This window comes from Prionailurus bengalensis, chromosome C2, assembly GCF_016509475.1.
Source record: "Prionailurus bengalensis isolate Pbe53 chromosome C2, Fcat_Pben_1.1_paternal_pri, whole genome shotgun sequence".
NCBI classification, from domain to species: Eukaryota; Metazoa; Chordata; class Mammalia; order Carnivora; family Felidae; genus Prionailurus; species Prionailurus bengalensis.
The window spans coordinates 144,390,444-144,402,933 of NC_057350.1; the positions used below are offsets into that span (position 1 = coordinate 144,390,444).

Here is a 12,490-nt window from a genome sequence, read left to right on the forward strand (position 1 = left end):
CGTTCTATGCTTTTCATGGATGATGGCACAAAGAAAAGTCCAAATAGGAGACAGATCATTACCGCATATTATTGCGCATAAGTTCTGTCCCTTAATTTCAAAGTATTAAAAAAATCAGCCAGTGTGATCGAGAGGGCTGAAGGGGCCACACAGACCCAGGCCATAGCTGAGTGGACTGGCCACTTCAGCAGGTGTGGTGAGAGGCGCCTGTCCAGGACCTCACTCTGGGACACTTGGTTTTGCCATCACGGAGAGGTGGGCTGCAGGAGCAAGCTTGGAGCCTGGTCCCTTCCTACGGCAGCTGAGGATCTTTTAGCTTCAAAGTTGTTTGGTGGATACCCCTGTCTATTTTGTTTATGAAATCCTGAAGTATTTCCCTGCTCTTGTGTTCCACATATCAAGTAGAAGAGCAATACGTTCAAATTAAACCAGAAAAACCGGTGTGTAAGGTGCTGGAAATAACTAAATTTACAAATATTATATAATAAAGGAAAAATATTATCTTCAAGTTCGGATATTAATTATTTTTTATTTTGGACTTCTTAAAAATATACAAAGCTGAATGTTTGGCTTTAATATAATTAAATGCATATAATTATGATCCTACTATTGTCATGACACTCTCTTAATTAGAACTTCTTAAGAGCACAAGAACATACTAACGAACTATCACCAAAATAAGTAAATTAGAGAATGAATTAATTATAACAATTCAGTGTATAAAGTTCCACTATCAAATTTACCATGCTTGATAAAGTTTCACTGCCACCCCATAATTAATCTAGTATCAGTAATAGGTTCTCTGTGTTTCCTAATTCAAAGACAGGTTGTCTAGAAGTAATACTATGAATAAGGAAGAAGAGAAGAATAGTGCTATAGTCTGAAGTCACCCCTTATTAAAAATACAGAATATTTAGTCTACATCAACATTTACTGACCACCCTTTTGTTTCAAAACTGCACATTACCAAAGGAAAAGAACTGAATGTGTGTGTGAAAACTTCTGAAATCATTTCAAAGGAGGCCAAAAGCAGGTAATTCCATTTGACATATAGAAGAAGTCATGCACAGAGAATCATCAAGTGGTCAAGTTTTAAGACATTCTAATTTGGATTGCTCAAAAACGAGAAATGCGGTTGAAAAGCAGCACTGCTTACGGCATGAACACAGTATGGAATTAGACATGGGCGGTATCAGTATGAGTGAACCACACAAATTAGAATTCTACTTACCATTTCATTTTTAATACGGAATTACACAAAGAAATGTCTACCTCTTGTCAAAGCACACACTTAGTACCTGACATCAAAATACCAAACTGATTAAGTGCCAGTAAACAAAGAGTTAAAAATCAAGGAGAAGAATCACCATCATCTGTTACCAATCTCCCTGCTTCCGTTCTTAGCTTTCAGTAGTCAATTGGTACACAGCAACAGCTATATCATTTTAAAACACTATGTCACCCTTTGCTCAAAACGCACATCTTTCAAGTCTATACCATGGACCACACCAGCCTTATCTCCTCCTCTCACCCCCTGCTTCACTCAATTCCAGCCACACAGACCTCTTTGCTTGCCTCTTGAATTTGGCAGGTATGCCCCACCTCCAAATATTTGGATTTGCTGTTCCCTCTGACATCAATGTTGTGCCTCCAGATATTTGCAAAGTTCACCCTTCTAATGTATTCAGGTTTCTGCTCAAACGTCATGTAGTTATAGAGCCTTTCCTGACATCCCTATTTAAAATAGCCTGTCTTCGCACATCTACCAATCACTATCACTTTGACTTCTCACATTTTTGTCCATAGTACTTAAATGTATATTAATTTATTTATTATTTGTCTTTCTTTACTACAAAGATGGAGTTCTTTGACTATTCTGCTTACTGATAAAACACCAGGCTAGAATATTCCCCAGAGGAGAATAGATGCTCAATAAATTTTGATAAACAAATGAAATAAAAGACCGATTCTTCAAAGTACTGCAAAACTCTTCCCCATATTAAAACAGAAAGTAGAAATGAAAAGAGCAGCATTAATAAGGAGTGTAGAGGGGGCGCCTGGGTGGCGCAGTCGGTTAAGCGTCCGACTTCAGCTCAGGTCACGATCTCGCGGTCCGTGAGTTCGAGCCCCACGTCAGGCTCTGGGCTGATGGCTCAGAGCCTGGAGCCTGTTTCCGATTCTGTGTCTCCCTCTCTCTCTGCCCCTCCCCCTGTTCATGCTCTGTCTCTCTCTGTCCCAAAAATAAATAAACATTGAAAAAAAAAATTTTTTTTAAATAAGGAGTGTAGAGGAGGGCCTGGACATGGCAATTTTGGAGACAGCTCTGGTTATAGAGGAGGAAGAGAAGGAAGTGGTGGTGGAGGACCTGGATATGGCAGCCTGGCAGGGGAGGGGTGGCTACGGAGGTGATTATGACAAGCGTGGAGGAGGAAATTACGGAAATGGAAATTACAATGATTTTGGAAATTATAACCAGCAACTTTCTAACCGTGGTCCCATGAAAAGTGGAAACTGTGGTGTTGGCAGGAACATGGGGGGACCATAGGGTGGAGGAAACTCTGGGCCTGGAGGCAGTAGAGGAAGTGGGGATATGCAGGGAGAAGCTGATATTGGGCTTCGTTGTGTAAATAGGAGAGGATGAGAGCCCAGAGGTAACGGAACAGTTTCAGGCTGTCAAAATAATAACGTTAAGGAAACTCTTATCTAAGTCATGCATAAATCTGCAGTGATATAGCAGAAGATAGCAGAGCAGATGCAGAGAGCCATTTTGTGAATGTGCTGGATAATTTAATAACTTTACCTGGTTATGGAGGAAGGAGTTGGGGAAAAAATGCCTTCGGGACAGTTTCTGAGCTTTTCAATTGTTATGTCTTTCTAGTGGTTTTGTAAGTGTAGAAGCATTGCTTCTTTGATAATGTTAAACTTGTGGGTTTCAGGTAACACGTGAAACCTTTTTAAAGATTTTCCTCAAAGTTTCAAAAGCTATTAGCCAGGATCATGGTGTAATAAGACATAATGTTTTTCTTTAAAAAAAATTTAAGTGCATGTGTAGAGTTAAGAAGCTGTTGTACATTTATGATTTAATAAAATAATTCTAAAGGAAAACAAAATAGCAACATTATTTTTTTGAAGAAATTGACAAACTGATTCTAAAATTAATAAGTAAATATAACAGATCTAGAATGGCCAAATCAAATTTGACAAAGAAGAGCTAAATTGGAGCACTTATACGACCTAATTTCCAGACTTCTTAAAAAGCCAAAATAATCATGACTGTGTTGTATTGGCTGAAGAACAGATACACAGATTAATGCAACAGAACAGAGTTCAGAAATAAATCCACATATATAGTGTCAAATGATTTTCAAAAAAGACATGTAGTAAAGTCAGTGAGGAAGGATTAGGCATTTTAAGAAATGATGCTGGGGAAACTGGGCACCCATAAGGAAAAAAAATAAATTTCAATCTCTTCATTATTCTTTGCATGAAGTTAAATCAAAATGGATCATGGACCTAAACATAAAATCTATAACCAGAAAGAATTTAAAAAACAAAAAAAAAACAGCCTATTTTTGCAATCTTCGGAGAGGCCACAATTTCTTTAACAGGATGCAAAAAGCACTAACAACAATGAAAAACTAAATGAGTAAACGGGACTTGAACAAAATTAAAATTTAACAAAATTTCTGCTCATCAAAAAAATATCATTAAAATAGTCAAGTCATAGATTAGGAAAAACATTTGCAATACATATACATACATACATACATACAATACATAGTCATATATAGACTATTTAAAGAACTCCTAAAGTCAACAAAACAGACCTTCAGTAAAATAATGGCCAAAGATTCGAACAGATACTTCACACACACACACACACACACACACACACACACACACAGATATATAATTGATCAATAAGGAAATGTAAAAGTGTTCAACAGCCTTGGCTATCAAGAAAATGCAACCTAAAACCACACAGAGGTACCCTTTTATTCCCAACACAATGGCTAAAATCTAAAAGACTGACAATACCAAATGTATACAAGAATGTGGAACAGGTGAGCAAACCTCATATATTACTTCTAAAAATGCTAACTAGTACAATTTTGGAAAACTGCTTAGTAGTTTCTTTTAAAGTTAAACATACATCTACCTTATGACCCGGAAATTCTACTCCTAGGTATTTGTCGAAGAGAAATGAAAGTATCTCCGTAAGAAGACTTATATAAGAAAATTCAGAGCCGTCTTATATAAAACCCCAAATCTGGAAACGATGTGGTGTTCATCAACAGGAGAACAAAATATGATACATTCATACAACATAATACTATCCAGCAACATAAATAACTGCCAAACACAGCATCATGGATGAATCTCACAGACATTAGGTCATGTGAAAGAAACCAGATGCTAAAGCGTACATACTCTGCGATTTATATGAAGTCACACGATAGGCAAAAGTAATCCATAGTGTCAGAAATCATGGCAGTCTGTCCATGGGCAGGGAACAGCACGGCAAGGGGCATGAAGGAAATTTCTGAGGGGATGTAAATGTTGCGAGTCTGGTTTCAGGTGCAAGTCGACCTTGGGTCAAAAGTCATTAAACTAAGTGTAAATTATACTATATGTAAATTATATCTCAATAAACAAGGGGGGAGTTATGGTGTGGATGTAAGAATTGTGTGTATATTTGTCTGGGAGCCTAAAAGGCATTGCTTTATTTTTTTAACCCGTAACAAGTATAGAACATTTCCAAAACAAGTCATGATTTTTCCCGATAGTTCTTTCACTGCATCATTATTTGTTGCCTTTTCACAGCCTTGGGGGAAATTCAGCCAACAATTAACCAGACAATAAAAGCAAAGATGTTCACAAAAATATTGTCCTTTTAAAATACATCATTTTCTACATGGCTTAATTTAATCTCTTAGCAGAGGATTGCAGACACACGCCTTTAGTGGCGTACTCAGCAATTGTAAATGACATATGGTATAATAAAAATAAAACAACTCAGATAAATAAATAGCACAACGGTTTTGAAATTTGCACTACGAAAATGAGAATCGGGTGCTCGCGTATCTGTTCAATTCTCAAGTGGTCAACTTTAAAGATATTTGAGAATTTAAGATAAATATCCAATGCCTCTTGATAAAATTTGCTAAGAACATATAGATATTGTATTAGAAAGCTACAATAAGAATCCCAGAGTAAAGAAGTGAAATTATGAAGGGACTGTGGATTTAGAAATTAGTCTATGCTGACAAGCACTCTATTAGCTGTTTCCCTGCACAAGGTAGATGGAATTTAGTACAATAATTATGTGTGCCATATGTCAGCAGTTTGACAATATGAGACGATCACATAAATCTTTTGTAATTCACCGAAAGTTTAGAGTAAATTTCTAGGACTCACTACAGGAACATTTACTCATCTTTTTTATTTTTTTTAATGTTTATTCATTTTTGAGAGATAGTCAGTGTGGGTGAGGGAGGGGCACAGGGAGAGGGAGACACAGAATCCGAAGCAGGCTCCAGGCTCTGAGCTGTCAGCACAGAGCTCAATGCAGGACTCGAACTCATGAACTGTGAGATCATGATCTGAGCCAAACTCAGATGCTTAACCCACTGAGCCACCCAGGCACCCTAGGAACATTGACTCATCTTAAGCATGAGATAATTTATCAAGACCAAGTGTGATTTTTGAAAGATCATCTTGGTAGATACATAGAGGATGGTTAAGGGAGGGAGATGATTCTAGATAACTTGAGTAGAATGGATTCAATCATTTGGAAGGTCTTCAAAACTGAGGCTTCTTTGCGATGAAAAAGAAATTCTCTCTGTGGACAGCAGTTTCAGTCCATGTCCAAGAGTTTCAACTTGCCCTTCCTGCCAGCCTACCCTGTGGATTATGGACTTACCTAGTCAGCCCCCACAATTGTATAATTCCTTGCAATAAATCTCTTCACATGTATCTCCTACTCGTTCTGCTTCATACACTGTGCGTAGGACTGTTCTGTATCCGACATAATATTAGCATCCCTGGCTGCTTCCCCTTAAGTACCAGTAGCGGTCAACATCATTGTGATAAACAAAATGGCTCTCCTGATGACCTCCTGTAGACAGTACAGAGGTGATATACTGAATCACTGCTAGGGATGAGGAAGAGAGTAGAGGCAAGAAAGCTGGATATCTCACCCTATGTGAGATAATGAGAATGAGAATTGTAAGGATAAGATGGAATTGTCAGACATTTCAGAAATAGATTTGGTAAAAGACTGCTAATAAAATGGATGTAGGATTTGAGGGAGAGTGAGTTGAAGAAAATGTTCAGGTTTCAGTTAAGGTGATGAAGTGGAGAACATGACTGGGTTAAAGAAAGAGATTCCATTCACTGTGAGAATGGCTCAGCATAAGGTACTTATTAGACATAAGGGTAAATGTCCAGCCCAAAATCTATGTCTGTCATGTAGGAAAGGGTATGATCAGGCACACAGTTTTGGAGGTCTTCAGAAAATGGATGTGGAAGTTATGTTGTAAAACACATCCAATGTATTTCGCCTTCTTAGAATATATTGTGTACTTTTTCTCCCAGAGCCCTTATACTAGAGACCAGACCATGAGGCTGCGGCTTACAAACCCAAGGAAAGGCCTAAATGAAGAACACGTGGGGAAAGAGAAGGTCATGGTGGAAGGGCAGTTTCTGGCAGTGTGGATGGGAAACAGGGAAGTCTTTCTGAAGCTCAAAAAAAGGAGCCAGATGGGAGGATAGAAGATAAATCAGGTTCAAGAATCCATGTTTTTCCTCCTCACATCCTTTCTAGCAGGAGTGAACATTGGGAGTAGAGCAGAGGGTGTGAGGGGGCAATTCAGGTTCAGCCAGAAAAGACTAGAAGCTTCAGAGAAGCTTCATGATCATCATAACGCTATATACTATGTAGTTGATAAGGGCATTTAGTGGAAGGCCCATGAGGGTAGATACCCTGTGTTCACTGTGGTATCCCCCACCCCTAGAATATTATCTGACACTAATAGGCACTCAATAAATATTTGTGGAATGAATAATGGAATGACTGGCACCTGGGATAAAGGAGTAGGAAAGAAAAGAGAAGATGGGACTGATACTATGTCCCTTTACTCTCAGTTCCCCGTGGACTATGCCTGGCAGAGGTGCGAATCCAAAGCTCCCAGGCACCACAACGGGAACGTGGAAAATGGATGTGGAGCTTCCAGTGAGTCCACCAGGTTATCACTGCATGGAGAGGAGCACAGAGAAAACAGTTCAAATCAGGGATGCCACGGTAGGTCCCCCAAAGCTCTAGAGATAGGCTCACCTCATCTAAAGTCAAAGAGACCAAAAGAAGAAGGCAACATGCAGAGCCCCCTCCCATTGGTGTGAGGATGCCTGAGCAGTCTCCTGTACCCAGCTGCCATCTTGGGAGGAAGAAATGGTGAGGAGAACCCTTGAAACGGGAGACAAACTTTTAGACAAAAGCAGTTGATACATGTGACAATGGTCATATCCACCATTTTCTGCCACCGGCAGAAATAATATATATATGTTATATATATTATTATTATATATGTATTATGCCAAAATAATATATATTATAGAAAATAAAGTTCCCATTTTGTATAATTTTTACCCAAATTCATCTGAAATGGAAAACCATGGAACTGGATAAAACTCACTTAAGGGAAGAGCAAGAAGAGAAGCAGAACATAAAAATTTAAGAGTCCAGGGAGATATAATAAGAAAGAGTATTCAGAGATGTAGGATGGAAACCAGGACAGAGGAGTGTTGTTGAAACCACAGGAAGAAAAAAAAAAGCTCAAGAAGGAGTTATGAACAAGAAGGAAGAATTAGCCCTCAGTTTGATAATTTGTTGTCAGTTATTCTGGAGAAATTCAAGGCTTTCGTCCATACTAACCAGGATTAAATTCAAACATCATGACTAGGTATTCACAAACTACTGCCATTTAGCACCAGTTTGCTTTCCCAGACTTTGCAAAGTATACATATCAAAATATGCACTATAAATCAGGAGATCCAACTTTCAGTGCTAGGACAAACTGGCACACTAGCTTGGTGACCTTGGGCAAGCCTCTTCTCTTGGTTTCTCTTTTCTAGCATAAAACAGTTCTATTTCTGGGGCACCTCGGTAGCTCAGTCGGTTAAGTATCAGACTTTGGCTCAGATCATGATCTCATTGTTGGTGAGTTTCAGCCCCACATCAGACTCTGTGCTGACAGCTCAGAGCCTGGAGCCTGCTTCAGATTCTGTGTCTCCCTCGCTCTCTGTCCCTCCCTGTCTCATGGTCTTTCCCTCTCTCTCAAAAATAAACAAACACTAAAAAATACTAAAGGGGCACTTGGGTGGCTCAGTCGGTTGGGCCTCTGACTTCAGCTCAGGTCATGACTTCATGGTCCTTGAGTTTGAGCCCCATGTCGGACTCTGTGCTTACAACTCGGAGCCTGGAGCCTGTTTCAGATTCTGTGTCTCCCTCTCTGTCTGCCCCTCCCTCACTCATGCTGTCTCTGTCTGTCTCAAAAATAAATAAACGTTAAAAAAAAATGAAAAAAAAATACTAAAAACAAATACCATTTCTAAAATGTGATTAGTAGTCCTAAGTAAACCAAGCTGGTATATCCGGAGTTCATGTACTTTTGCTATTCTTTTCCATCCAGGAGTGACTTCTTACCTACTTTTCAAGGCCCAAACTTACCCTGCTTGCCTTGGAGTCTCCCTGAACTATATCAGCCATAGATCTCATTTGATATTTACCCAAATTTCCTCCATTTGATATTTACCCAAGTTGTATATGTGTCTTGGCTTCCCAGGTAGACCGTATAAGTCATTTCACAACGGGGACCACTCCTTATAATTATTTATAACCTTCACAGTACCAAGCACAATGTCTTACATTCAGAAGACATTCAACAGATCTTTGTTCTTCCACTGTTTTGTTAAATTTTTTTAAAAGTTTATTTATTTATTTTTGAGAGAGAGAGAGAGAGAGAGAGAGAGAGAGAGAGAGAGAGAGAGAGAACACAAGCAGGGGAGGGGCAGAGAGAGAGGGAGACACAGAATCCGGAGCAGGCTTCAGGCTCTGAGCTGTCAGCACAGAGCCCAATGCTGGGCTCAAACCCATGAACCGTGAGATCATGACCTGAGCTGAAGTCAGACGCTTAACCAACTGAGCCACCTGGGGACCCCATGTTCTTCTATTATTAATTATAAACTGTAAGCACTTTCAATTTTTCTTTTTGTATTGTTCCCTGTTGCATTTATGGATACGAAAATAGTTATCCAGACTGAATGAACTTACCATACTAGTAAAAAAATCGTTTAGCTATAAAACAGAGATCATGAAGATAAAAGTACCTGACAAATATCACTGGAAGAGAGTGGTGAATCCCTGCAAAACTTACCCTTTAAAAACATGTTTCTTTCATGATTACCCTTCGGGCCCCCTGGTACGTTCAGCTCTGCTCCACTTGTACACATAGAAATACACTTTATTTACCAATGTTAACATTAGTCTAAAGCTGTAGCCACAAAATCCCAATAATCTGAGTGAAACTGAAATTTTCTATTGATTATCCAGATTATTGTAGGCTGGGTTTTAACCCTCATCCTCGCATTTGCTGGTGAAGATCTAAGCAGTGCACTGTTTAGAAATGCCTGCAACCAATTTTTCTGCCTGTGACATAAGACAACGCCCAAAGGGCAGCTATTCTGCGTGTTTAACACGTTGTGCACAATGCCGAAACACCAATCATGATTTTGACTACTACAATGCCACAGTATGCTCTGTAGCACGATAGCTTTTATTACATATTTAAGTAAAAGTTACACCTCATTTTTCTCTGCTTGATTCTTATTGTTCTTGACCCTGTGCTCTCCTTGTGACCTGTTATTTTGAATTCTAAAAATTAGAAAGCTTATTCTTCAAAAAGAAAATATTGCTTCTCTTTCACAGGGTCTAAACCACAGTACACAGGGGTGGACTTTATTATGAAGACTTCTCTGTCCTTTTGAAATATATATTAATACTCATCTTTACCAGCCTATTATGAAAATTGCCATAATTAAGAACGAGCTAATGTGTGGAAAAGTAAGTAGCATACACCCCATGACATAAGAGCCCTTAATGTTTCTCATCAATTGTTTGCTTACCCACTAATTTGCAAAATCCAGCAATTCATAATGGATCTCCTTATCAGTGTTGAAAACTCATGAAGTTCTACCACACCCACTAATTTCTCTTTCCTTTGACTATTGCTTATCATTGGATTGTGTAATTATATTACTGACATTAACTGCTCTGGGAGGCATTCCACTACATTTGAAATGAAACGATCATAATCTATAACAATACTTAAGAAAAAAAGAGACATAAAATTCAATACCTATAATTTTCCCATCAGCAATGGTGTGGATGTAAGTTTTTTAAAAATAACAATTGGTACTTAGCAAGGATAATGCCAATTAGCTGCATGCTGTCTTTTGATGAAATATAATCATATTTCCTTCTCAGTTCTTTAATAAAGCTGCATTTCTCATTTTAGTTAACCTTCAATCAATCCAGAAATGAAAATTTATCAATATGCATAAAATAGTGCAAAAGGAGAAGATATTTTATGGTTTTTTTTTTTTTTCAACGTTTATTTATTTTTGGGACAGAGAGAGACAGAGCATAAACGGGGGAGGGGCAGAGAGAGAGGGAGACACAGAATCGGAAACAGGCTCCAGGCTCTGAGCCATCAGCCCAGAGCCTGACGCGGGGCTCGAACTCACGGACCGCGAGATCGTGACCTGGCTGAAGTCGGACGCTTAACCGACTGCGCCACCCAGGCGCCCCATATGGTTTTTTTAAAGTAGTAATATCAACTTTGCCTACAAGTAAAGCACTTCTCCACAGTCCCTAAGAGACTGAATGCTCCACGAGGACATTGAAGCTGGCTAGTAGCACGCGCTCAATAGATATATATTAACTGCATGAAAATCACACACAGATTTAGTACTAATGGACTAAATGAGCAAGTTGCATCAAAAACTTTTTTTTTACCTAATCACTGTTCATTTTATATAATTTTGTGCCACTTTTTAATTTGCATAGTTCAAACACATTAACTTATTTGATCCTAGTGCCTTCTGCAATAGGTAATATTTTCCCCCTCTTTATGGATGCATACAGAACCTCTAGAACCTCAAAACTCCCTCATCGATAATAGATCACTCCCTTTGTTTAACCTGGTTATGGCCTGAGAGCTAGATTTCTACAGTTAAAATGGCCTTCCAAATACATACTGAAATATTGATAGATGAGATGATACGGTGTCTTGGGTCTGTTTCAGAATAACCTAGGGATCGCAGGGAGTGGGCAGTGGGGTAGGCATGAAGACAATATGTCATTGGCTCAAAGCAGCAAACTCTTGAAGCTGGAGGGCTGCTACACAAAGTGCTATCTTTACTTCAGTAAACGTATGAAATTTTCCACACTAAGAGTTTGAAAAAAAAAAAAAAAGCGCCAAGGAGAAAAAGTAAATAAATAAAATAGTCATTCTCAAGGTGTTTTGCTAAAGATAAGAGGATTTTTGCTGTTAGATTTTAAACTAACTCCACCTACCCCCACATCAGCTACACGAATCTAATATAAAATGACTCTTTTATGTCCAACTGGAAATTGGCTAAGTAGCTTTGCAGTGCAGAACTTAATAGAAGGCCTCAAATACTTAAGATATATAGAAATGGCCAAATCTCTCACATTTTCGTTTACTGGGAACACTATACTCTGAATGCAACATGACATCCGTAGAATAGTGTGTTTCTCATTGTTGCCTACTTTTTACAAAGTCAGGTAGTAAAATAACAAGAAAAGTGAGGTCTAACTCACTGTATATAAGATTTAACTGTGTTCAGCAAGAGCTATAACTCCAAGTTATATGCTCCTAAACATAAACCAAGGCCTTAGATAATCACCATGGATTGTTCTGTGAAATTACAGCTGGACTCAGCAAGGCAATAAAAATGAGCTTTTCCCCCCAAAAGAAAACTATATTGAACCTTCAACTACTAGATTCCAAGTGTGTCAAGACAAACACACCAAACATTAGTGCTTTGCTTTTAATAGAAAGTAGTTTGATGGAAACTCTGTTATTCAAGAAATCAGAAAAAAAAAAGGAAAGGAAAGGAAAGGAAAGGAAAGGAAAAGAAAAGAAAAGAAAAGAAAAGAAAAGAAAAGAAAAGAAAAGAAAAGAAACCCATTTGTATCTTCTCTGAAATCAACTTTTTATATAATTTTCCCAGCTGAGGCAGAACAGTTCTTTAGGGTCCTGGAAAGGAATTCAATGAATAAGTACTCTGATCAAGAATGTTATTATGACCCTCTTTTCTTGGGCCTCCTGCCCAAGAGGGAAGGAAAGAACATCTACCAGGCTGCAGGGTCCCTTACGAGATCCCTGCTTGTGGGAAGCCCAGAGCA

The 12,490-nt window shown here is 38.6% G+C and overlaps 1 protein-coding gene across 6 annotated transcripts in view; it reads right to left on the reverse strand.

Moving 5' to 3' along the window:
• The window catches only part of NEK10 (NIMA related kinase 10), a 231,100-nt gene that overhangs the window by 70,573 nt on the left and 148,037 nt on the right, over positions 1-12,490 (reverse strand). The window lies entirely within an intron of this gene.